Raw genomic sequence first — 11,544 nt, 5'->3', positions numbered from 1 at the left:
ATACATACACATATATCCACTTTTCCTTTATTCTTGAACTTTCATATTTTTGGTCAACCTTTTCCCTGGTGGTTTCTACCCCTGGTGATGAGCTTATAAACTTGAGCTGGGGAAGGCCTTTATGTGAATATTCACCTCTGTTTTCTTCTCGTTCTCCATGTTTCTTTTTTTTTAATATTAAATACGGGTAAACTCAAGAGTTTAATTTCCATGTGTGGTGAAAGGAAAGGCTCTAGAGAAATTTTTATTTTTTTAAATTTTATTTATTTATTTAATATTTAGGTGCTCCAATGTTCGATGCATTTTTATTTATTTATTTATTTATTGGCCACACCCGGCAGCACGCAGGATCCTAGTTCCCCAACCAGGGATTGAACCCGCGCCTCCTGCAATGGAAGCACGGATTCCTAACCATTAGACCACCAGGGAAGCCCAAATTTTTTATTTTTTAAATAATAAGTGAATCCCCTGTTCCAACACCATATGACTCTCCCGCCTCAGAAATGTTACTTATTTACACAGGGGTCCATTTATGGCTTTTCCAGGAATTTGCCTATCCCACCTCCAGTTTTACTGTACCTTATGAAGTTAGAGTAATTTTAATATCTGGCAATATGAGTTTCTTATTTTCTAAAATATATTTTCTTGGGACTTCCCCGGCGGTCCAGTGATTAAGACTCCGCACTTCCACTGCAGGGGGCGCGGGTTCAATCTCTGGTCGGGGAACAAAGATCCTGCAAGCCGCGTGGTGTGGCCAAAGAAAATAATAATAGTAAAAATAAACAAATAGGGACTTCCCTGGTGGCACAGTGGTTGAGACTCCGTGCTCCCAATGCAGGGGTCCCGGGTTTGATTCCTGGTCAGGGAACTAGATCCCACGTGCGGCGGAGCAACTAAGCCCGCGAGCGACAACTACTGAGCCTGTGTTCTAGAGCCTGCGAGCCAGAACTACTGAGCCCGCGTGCCACAGCTAGTGAAGCCTGTGCACCTAGAGCCTGTGCTCTGCAACAGGAGAAGCCACCGCAATGAGAAGCCCGCACACCACAACGAAGAGTGGCCCCTGCTCACCGCAACTAGAGAAAGCCCACGTGCAGCAACGAAGACCCAACGCAGCCAAAAAATAATAAATAAGTAAATTTATTTTTTTTTAAAAAAGGAGTACCACAATCTTAACACTTTCTTCTTTTCACACAGACCTATACAGTGGTGATGGTTGCACAACTCTGCATATGCTAACCCAGGAGCTGTGCACTTACCATGGGAGAATCTCAGGACATGTGACTTCTATCCCAATAAAGCTGTTACATAAAAGGCACAGCACGGGGCTTCCCCGGTGGCGCATTTGTTGAGAGTCCGCCTGCCGATGCAGGGGACACGGGTTCGTGCCCCGGTCTGGGAAGATCCCACATGCTGAGGAGCAGCTGGGCCCGTGAGCCATGGCCGCTGGGCCTGTGCGTCTGGAGCCTGTGCCCCGCAACGGGAGAGGCCACAACAGTGAGAGGCCCGCGTACTGCAAAAAGAAAAAAAAAAAAAAAAGGCACAGCACGGTTCAGGGTAGATCAGGCCGAGTTATATCCAAGCAAAGAGAACCATGAGAGAGCAGGGATTGCAGTATTAATGCGTACGAGAAAGAGTATACTTATTTTGATCAAGTTTCCTGATTAATAGCTCTATAGGGAAAATATATTAGTCAGAAAACTATATGTACTGAAATATATTAAATGAAATAGAAATTCAAGGAAAACTTTAAAAAAATTATACAAATGAACTTATTTACAAAAGAGAAATAGACCCACAGACATAGAAAACAAAGTTATGGTTACCAAAGGGGAAAGGAGGGGAGGGATAAATTAGGAGTATGGGATTAACATATACACACCACTATACTTAAAATAGATAAACAACTAGGACCTACTGTATAGTACAGGGAACTATACTTGGGAATTCCCTGATGGTCCAGTGGTTAGGACTCGGTGCTTTCACTGCTGGGCTCGGGGTTCAATCCCTGGTCGGGGAACTAAGATCCCACAAGTCATGCGGCACAGCCAAAAGAAAAAAATAAAAAGGGAACTATACTCAATATTTTGTAATAACCTATAAGGGAAAAGAATCAAAAAGAACATATATGTATATGTAACTGAATCACTTTGCAGTACAACCGAAATGAACACAACAGTGTAAATCAACTATAGTTCAATTTAAAAAAAAAGAAATTCAAGGAAAACATGGCAAAATGATTTAAAGTTACTTCTCTTGCCAGCTAAGAAAATGTATTAATATACTGATATATCAATATATAAATTTATTGATAGATTGATTATAAAATGATATATAAATTTATTAACATGACATATCGTACAACTGATTTACAAGTTAATATATTTAACTGAATATTTAATATGTTCAATATAATTAAAAGTAAAATAATATTTTCTATACATGCTATTTATTAAAGTTTACTTGCTGGCTATTTTTAAAATTTCTCACTCAGGGTTTCCCTGATGGTGCAGTGGTTGGGAGTCCGCCTGCCAATGCAGGGGACACGGGTTCGTGCCCCGGTCTGGGAGGATCCCACATGCCGCAGAGCTGCTGGGCCCGTGAGCCATGGCCGCTGAGCCTGCGCGTCCAGAGCCTGTGCTCCACAACGAGAGAGGCCACAACAGTGAGAGGCCCGCGTACCGCAAAAAAAAAAAGAGAGAGAGAGAGAGAGAGCTTAGGGGTCTGCTTGTGGTTTTATTGGGGTTGAGGGTGAGGGCCTAGGTTTCATGGGCTCACTCTTTATTGGTGACTTTAAAACATACGAGCAGGAATTTAAAGCATGGGAAGAGAAAAAACAAGCAGCCCAAATGGTCAGTTATGGAAACCAACCAAGATCTCTGACTCAGTGAGGGGTGGTCGCCTGGCTCTTTACTTCGTCCCGTGGCTGGCAAGGTGTTTATTCGAGATGCCATCTTTTTTTTTTTTTTTTTGGTTTTGGTTTGTTTATTTATTTGTTTATGGCTGCGTTGGGTCTTCGTTGTTGCTGCTCGTGGGCTTTCTCCAGTGGCGGCGAGCGGAGGCCACTCTTCGTTGCGGCACGCTGGCTTAGTTGCTCCGCGGCATGTGGGATCCTCCCGGACCAGGACTCAAACCCGCGTCCCCTGCATTGGCAGGCGAACTCCCAACCACTGTGCCACCAGGGAAGTCCGAGATGCCACCTTTGAAGTAGGTGTGTCAGCAATCTAAGTCAGGCGCCTGCATTATGAAAAAGAAAACAAAATATCAACTGTCAGGGCTTACACTACACCACTAAAACTAGAAATTAATAGCCAAAGATTAAGTAACTCTCAGCCACTGGAAACATACTAAGCCTTCTCCAGAATGGATACCTCTGCACGGGGGGGAAGAGCCCAGATTTTTTTTTTTAAAACGATGTTTTGGGGTTTTTCATTATTTATTTATTTATTTTCGGCTGCGTTGGGTCTTCGTTGCTGCACGCGGGCTTTCTCTAGTTGCGGCGAGTGGGGGCTTCTCTTCGTTGCGGTACGTGGGCTTCTCATTGCGGTGTCTTCCTTGTTGCGGAGCACCGGCTCTAGGCGCGTGGGCTTCAGTAGTTGCAGCTCGTGGACTCAGTAGTTGTGGCTCACGGGCTCTAGAACGCAGGCTCAGTAGTTGTGGCACACGGGCTCAGTTGCTCCGCGGCATGTGGGATCTTCCCGGTCTAGGGCTCGAACCTGTGTCCCCTGTATTGGCAGGCAGATTCTTAACCACTGCACCACCAGGGAAGCCCGGCAGGCGGATTCTTAACCACTGCGCCACCAGGGAAGCCCAAGAGCTCAATTTTAAGGGGAGAGTCCTGACTGTAGGGTCAGACAAACCTAACAAGAAATGTAAGCTGTGTAAACATCAGCTTCCATGAGTAAAGTGGAGATTGCATATATGTGTCTTTAAGAGAAGCTGTTAGTTATATAGTAATGGAGTAGCTGTATTAGTCAGCTAGTGCCGTATAACAAAGCACCACAAACAAAACTTGAGACAACACACATTTGCAGTCCACAGTTCCCATGGGCCAGGAGTCCAGGCCCTGCCCTGCCCTGCTTGGGCTACAGTTATGGTGTCAGCAAGGCTGGGGTCTCACCCAGAGACCCAACTGGGGACCCATCCTATTCGAAGCTCTCGTGGTTGTTGGCAGAGTTCAGCTCCCTGCAGTTGCAGGACAGAGGGCCTTAGGTTCTCGCGGGCTGTCAACCAGAGACCTCCCTCAGCCCCCTGCCACGTGGGTCACCCCAACATGGCCACATGCTTCATCAGAGCCGGCAAGAGGAGTGGGCCAGAGGGGCATTAGGACCTGATGTGACCACTGCCTCACTCACTGGTGCCGTCCACACTCAGGGGAGGGCGTGGCACCAGGGCGTGACCGCCAGGAGGCGGGTTGCAGCGGCCACGTGAGAGCCTCCAGCTTTTTCTCATCAAGTGGACGTGAACCCCACCATTGAACTACTGGGGTCACTCCATCACGTGGCAGGAGCACAGGTCGGTGGCTCTTTGATGGCACGAAGGCAGTTGCAGTTGTTCGCCTCTAGAGACATTTCTGACGTCTCCTCCTCCTCCCGCATGGGGAGTCTCTCTGGACCAGGGTCTGTCCCCTTCGGTGCTGCTGGCGTTGGGGCTGGTTATTCTCAGGGGTGAGGGGGCGTCCTAGGCACTGGAGGGTGTGGAGCAGCCTCCCTGGCCCCACCCACTGGATGCCAGGAGCCCCCAGTGTGACAGCCACAGCCATCCCCAGACATGACCCAGCGTCCCCTGGGGGCAGGACCCCGCAGGTGCAAAGGCTCCAGGGCACGCTCCTGGCACGGGAGGTTGGTGCTTTCCCCGACCCCCACAGGGTAGCGTCTGGGGGTCCTGCCGACCTCACACCCTCACCAGCACCGCCTCTGACCTATGTCCTCTCTTGCGTACACTGAAATGTCTTGCGAGTGACAGCAGGTGTTTTCTCAAATGCCTGTTTCCCGTGGTGGATGTTTTCCGAAAGTGCGGTCTTCAGCGCCCAGCTCCTGACCTGTGGCGGACGCACGCTGGCTTCCTTCTCTTTGTCCGCTCAGACCCTTTCCTTCCTTCCATCACGGCCAGGAAGCGTGGAGTGTGCAGATGTTTGCTTTGCATCCAGCCTCAGTTAACAGGCCGGCAGGGTCCTCTCGATGCCCACCTGGCGCTGTCACTGCACAGTTGCCAGCCGCCACTGGGCTGTGCAGGGTCTCTGTTGTTGATAAGCATCTTTGTGAGCCGTCACTGACGTGCTCTGCAGTCCATCTGTTTACAGTGGACAATTCAGGGCTTACAGTCCATTCACAGGTCGTCCAGCCGTCACCCCTATGCAGTTCCAGAACATCCTCACCACTGTAAAAGAAGCCCATTAGCTCCAGCCCCCCAGTTCCCCGCTTTCTGTCTCTGTAGATTTGCCTGTTCTGGACGTTTCATATACCAGCAGCTGCCCTCCGGCCACCGCGCTGAGGGCCTTGCATCCCTGGACAAGAATTCTGCCCCACGAAGGCCAGCTGGGAAATGGGTGAGGGGGGAGGCCGGTCCCCACACCCGCCAGGCCATCAGGGTTCCCTTCACTGCCCGCCCCGGGGACCCATCTGAGCGTCTAGCCGATGTGGAGGGTCGACCTGCATTTCCCACTGGGGACACTTGACCCCTTCAGCACTTTGCTGGAGAGTAGAGATGGACTCAGGTGGTCCCTGCTAACCCCGCAGCCCAGGAACCCCAGCCAAGTTGCTGGAAACTTCTCCCTCTGGCCAGGCCCTGGGCTCTGGTCCTGACCTCTGGTCCCTCAAGGTCCCTGGTTGGTCATGGCGCAGGGAGACAGCCTTGAGACGCCCAGCATGTGCTGGCCATGCTGTCCTTCCACTGCCATCTGGCCCGTTTCCTGCTTTCTGTGAGCCCATCTCCCTGCCTGTTTCTCCAGCTCAGCTCGGGGGCCACCATGAGTTCCTCCAGGAACTCTGTCAAGTGAACGTACTCGTCCGTCAGTCCAGGCCCCCCAAACCACCCGAGAGCCACGCCAGTCTGTCATGGCAGTACGCTCAGCCCTTAGGGTTAGCCCGGGGTGAGGGCATGTTGGCTTCTCGTGGCTGCTAGGATGAATCACCAAAACTCAGTGGCTTAAAACCACACATGTTTGGGACTTCCCTGGCGGTCCTGTGGTTAAGACTCCGTGCTTCCACTGCAGGGGACGCAGGCTCGATCCCTGGTCCGGGAACTAAATTCCTGGAAGCTTCCGGGTGCAGCCAAGAAAAAAAAGAAACACCACACACCTTTATCATGTCACAGTCCTGGAGGTCAAAATCCAGGCGTGGGCAGGGCTGGCTCCTCCAGAGGCTCCAGGGGAGCATCGGTTCCAGCCTTTTCCAGCTTCCAGAGGCACCACATCCCTGGCTCGTGGCCCCTTCTTTCATCCTCGCAGCATGCTGGCCCCCCTGGATACAAACAGCCCACCCCAGTGGTACCTCCGTAAACCCCAAAGAATCCTGGACACGTGGGTGAGCTTCCCCCTGGCTGGGGGTCCCAGGAGAGTGTGGAGAACATGGACAGCTGACCAGGAGGGCCTCGGGGGGCCGGGTGCCTATGACCTCCCCTCCGCAGACCAAAGCCAGCCTTCCGAGGACATAGCATGCCCGGAAGCAGTAAAGCCTGCTTTCAGAACAGCTGGAGGCTGTGGCACTTCTGGGACGTGTCCAGCTTCATGCCTTGGAGGGCCATGCTGCACCTGCTGGTCATCTTTTATGGGTCAATGGGCAGGGGCGACAAAAATGTTTAGAAATTACTTAACACTAGTGGTGTGCTTCCTTTATTATTTTACTTTATTTTGAACAAGTTTTAGACTTACAGAAAAGTTGCGAAAATTGTACTTCGAGGTCCTGGATGCCCTCCACACAGTTTCCCCTAAAGCTAACATCTTACATCACCAGGGAACAAGGATCAAAGCAGGACACCCCAGGTTAGCGGTGTCCAGGGTGCTGGGGTCGGGGGTGATGGAGGGACAGGAAAGAGGGCCACCAGGGGGGAGCTGAGTCCACATCCCACATGGACCAGGGACCCTGCCCAGCTAAATGTCCCCCTCCTCCCCACATCTCTGGGCCCAGTCACCCCTCCAGATTCCAGCCCTATTCTTTGAGACCAGTCTTGGCAGAAACCCAGGCCGCAGGCATGTCCAGGCACCACAGGCCACCCCTGGGGGGACTCCAGTCTTGGGACACAGAGGGTGCAGGTGAATGGTTTTTTGGAGGGGTCACTTCTGCTGATCTTTGCACCCTGGACCAGCCAATGTCACTTCTTACTCCTGATTTGTCTTTCATTGACATGGGCCACCTGACAGCAGAGAGTAGGGTCCATCCAGAGTGGAGGGACATCGTAGCTGTGGCCATTGTCCCCCAGAGTCCACGGGAAATAGACCCTCACCACCAACCCCTTTTGCCTTCCCCTGTCGGAACTGAGGGCGGGTGGGTATAGTGCCGGGGCATTGAGACCTGAGGACAGGGGAACCAACCTCCCAGACCTACAGGTGGAGAAGGGGTCCTTGTAAGGGATGTTTCCTAGCCCTTGAGGAGGAGGGGTTGGCGCAGGGGCCCAGGCCTGAGGACAAACCTGGCCCCCCAGCTGCAGTATGGTCTTCTTGGGGACGCGATCGCCCTAAAGCCGTGCGGCCAGGGACATCCTGCGGGGGGCGGGGGGATGGCGCCGCATTGGGTCCAGGTGCAAACTGGCACTGCATAAATGCAGGGGGCCCTTTGGGGGAGCTGCGGGCTCTGGGTGCACGTGCCCTTGCTATGCGCACCTGGGGAAACTGAGGCTCAGAGAGACACGCGGACCCCTAACCCCGCGCCGTGTTCTTCTCTCAGAACCCGTAGGCAAGTCCAACGCGGTGAGATGAGCGCGATCCCTTTAAAGGGGCGCGGCCCTCCTAGCGCGACCTCGACAACAACAACCCCATTGGCCGGTGGGCAGGCCGAGGCCACGCCCTTCGCGTTCAGTCCCTAGAATTCTATTGGCCCAGCGCCAGGGCCCGGCCTCCCGCTCCAGGGGAGCCCGGGCCCAGTGCCGGTTTCGGTGACGCAAACGCGTTGCCCGGCAACCGGTCCCATAGCGGGCAGAGGGGCCCCGCGCCAGAGCCAGAGCGCAGGCGCCGCAGCCCGGGTCCCCAGGGCACCCAGTCCTGCAGTCCACGGCGTCCCCCGCCGCCGCCCCAGGCCGACGGCCACCCCAGGGCAGCCGGCGATGGGCCCCCCGGGAGTCCCCGCGACTGGAATGAGGAGGAGGCGCCCCGGGGAGGGCATGCCTGGCGGGGGTCACGGCGTGGGAACGGGCTGGGCGCCGCTGGCGTCTCGCTGCAGAGGGCGGGGAGGGTTCAAAGGCGCCGGGTCACACGCCAGGCAGCAGATCGGCTCGAGCATTTAGCAGCACAAGCAAATCCGACCCCGGGGGAGGACATTCCTGGAGGCTGGTCCCTGCGCCAGCTCCGTGGTCAGGCAGAACCCCCCTCCTCCGGCCACAGCGGCCTCTGGGGCCTTTGGCAGGTCAGCAGACACCGGGCCCAGGAGTCCAGGCTGCGAGGCCCACTGAACACATCGCCCCTGTCCCCAGCCCCCTCAGGGGCCCTGGCCGGGAAGCCGGGGTCGGTTGGCCTCCTCCGGACCCGGCTGGACTTGCCTCATTTTGCTCATCTGCTAAATGGGAACTCTGGGACGCTGCGGGTGTTGGTGCCTGTATGAAACTCCTAGGGCCGCTGTAACAAGTTGCCACAGATTTAGGGGCTCAAAATGACAGAAATTTAATCTCTGACAGTCCTGGAGGTCAGGAGTCCGACTCGGGTCTCACGGGGTTGAATCCAGGTGTGGGCAGGGCTGGTCCGGAGGCTCCAGGGGAGCAGCGGTTCCCGCCTTTTCCAGCTTTTAGAGGCTCCGCATCCCTGACTCAAGGCCCCTCCTGCATCCGCACAGCCAGCAGCGCGCCTCTCCCGTCTCTCTCTGCCTCTGACTCTCCCGCCTCCCTCTTATAAGGACCTTGTGATGACACTGCCCGACCCCTAATCCAGGATCACCCCCATCTCACGGCCCTTAATCTCATCTGCAAAGTTCCTTCTGCCACATTAAGGTTTCATATCCACAGGTTCCGGGGAAAGCCCCCCACCCTCCTCAAAACTAAGGGCTCTTGTACGTGACGCCCAGATCACTGTTGGGGAGAGGTCAGCTGGGAGTGGGAGACCTGGCTCCCCTGAGAGCCACCTGGGTGTCCACTGCCTTGGACATGGAGGGAAAGCGGGATGACAAGCCAAGCGCCCCATCCCCAGTCGCAGAGTGGCAGCCATTGGCCGTCAGTTGGGCCAGCACTGCTCAGCCCCCGACCCCACCCCCACCCCTCCCTTGGGGACTTTCAGTGACTGACCCCTGGGAGGCTACACAGCCGCCACCATCACAGCAGAGCGGGCCGCACGGCTGCAGACACCCACAGCCAGGCAGGCGGGCCAGCTCAGAGCTCCTGGCCACACCCGCCCCTGCTTTCCCTTCTCCCTGCCCTCTCCCCACCCCCACAGAGGACAGCGGGCCTGGCTCCGTCCCCAGGACTGCTGAGCCACTGGAATGGAGCGGGCTGTGAGTCAGCCAGTAGGAAGGGACACTTACAGCCACTTGCATCAGATGTTCCTGCTGCTGGGCCCCACGGCCGGAGGCCCCAGCCCAGCAAGGGCCCAGTGATGACTCTGCCCATGACCCTCACTTATCTGGGGACCTGATAAGACCGGGAGCTGGTGGTTCCTATTTCTGGGGGTCCAGACAGGTGGGAACATGCAGAGGGGGCACAGGCCAGGCTGGGCTCCAGCCCAGGATTCCAACTCTACCTTCCCCTTATGCTCACAGTCACCCAAGCACCGAGTGCCGACCCAACTCTGATTCTGACACCCTGATCCTAGCTCAGAAGCTGCGTTGGGATCTGGCTCCTTCCATAACCTCTCAGTGCTTTAGGGCCAGCCCTGTGCCTGCTCTGAGGCTAAGGTGCCTGAGCAGAGGAGGGAGGGCCCCAACCCTCCCCCGCAAAGGCATGGGCTCATGAGGATACTGCAGCAGTCCCAGCACTGGCCCCAAGCATGGGCTTTACCTCCACTCCCACCTGTGCACAGTCTGCCCTACACAGACACAGGCTCAGTGCCTCTCTAAATGTGCACAGACACACATACACACACCCTGATCTGCTCACACTCACACACAATCACACCAAACAGGTGCCTCTTTTTAATGTTGGGAGACAGGGACTTCCCTGGTGGCGCAGTGGTTAAGAATCCACCTGCCAATTCAGGGGACACAGGTTTGAGCCCTGGTCCGGGAGGATCACACCTGCCACCGAGAGACTAAGCCCATGCGCCTGCAGCCTGCACTCTAGAGCCCGCGAGCCACAACTACTGAAGCCCGTGCGCCTGGAGCCCGTGCTCCACAACAAGAGAAACCACTGCAATGAGAAGTCTGTGCACCGCAAAGAAGAGTAGCCCCCACTTCCCGCAACTAGAGAAAGCCCACGCGCGGCAACAAAGACCCAACACAGCCAAAAATAAAAATAAATAAATAAATAATGGTGGGAGACAAAGGTCTCACCATTACCCCTTGGTAAGTTTGCCAGATAAACTAGAGGACACCCATTTAAATCTGAATTTCAGATAAACAAAGAATAATTGTTTTGGATATACTTACGCATGGAATATACTTATGCCTGGGAATTATACTGGAAAGTTACTCATTATCTGAAATTCAACTTTTTTTTTAATAATCTTTTTTTATTTTATTTATTTATTTTTGGCTGCTTTGGGTCTTCGTTGCTGCGTGCAGCCTTTCCCTAGTTGCGGCGAGCAGGGGTTACTCTTCGTTGCCTTGCGCGGGCTTCTCATTGCGGTGGCTTCTCGTGTTGCACAGCACGGGCTCAGTAGTTGTGGCGCACGGGCTTAGTTGCTCCGCGACATGTGGGATCTTCCCGGACCAGGGCTCAAACCCGTGTCCCCTGCATTGGCAGGCAGATTCTGAAGCACTGCGCCACCAGGGAAGCCTTGAAATTCAGCTTTAACTTGGCGTCCTATATTTTTATTTGCTAAATCTGGGGGCTCCACCTGCTGGGTTTCGAGGCCCTGAGCTGTCCTGGGGTCCCTTGGATGCTGTCCAGGAGGTGAACTCTACACGACTGAGGCCCCAGGATGCCAGGGCTCTGGCTGCCCAAGCAGACTCAGGGGAAGGTGGTCAGAATGGACCCCACCCAGCCAGCCAGCCTGCCTTCTGGCTCATAGGAGGTAAGGGGAAGCAGAGGCCCTAGGGCTCAGCATCACGTCCTGCCTGGTGTCTCCTCTGGGGTTTGGGGGAGACCATATACAACATGGGAAGAGAGTCACCTTGCAGAAGGGAGGGGCTTCTCAGAAAGCTGATTCTCTGCCCCTTTGGCCTAAGGCTTGCCAAGTCCCCTCCATGACTGGGGTGGAAGATGGGGGCCAGCACCCCTGTCCTCCTGGTCCCCTAGGGTATATCACAAGGG

Source organism: Stenella coeruleoalba (genome assembly GCF_951394435.1).
Source record: "Stenella coeruleoalba genome assembly, chromosome: 3".
In the NCBI taxonomy this organism is placed as follows: domain Eukaryota; kingdom Metazoa; phylum Chordata; class Mammalia; order Artiodactyla; family Delphinidae; genus Stenella; species Stenella coeruleoalba.
The sequence above is the reverse complement of the archived record's forward strand: the minus strand, read 5'-3'. Positions refer to the sequence as shown.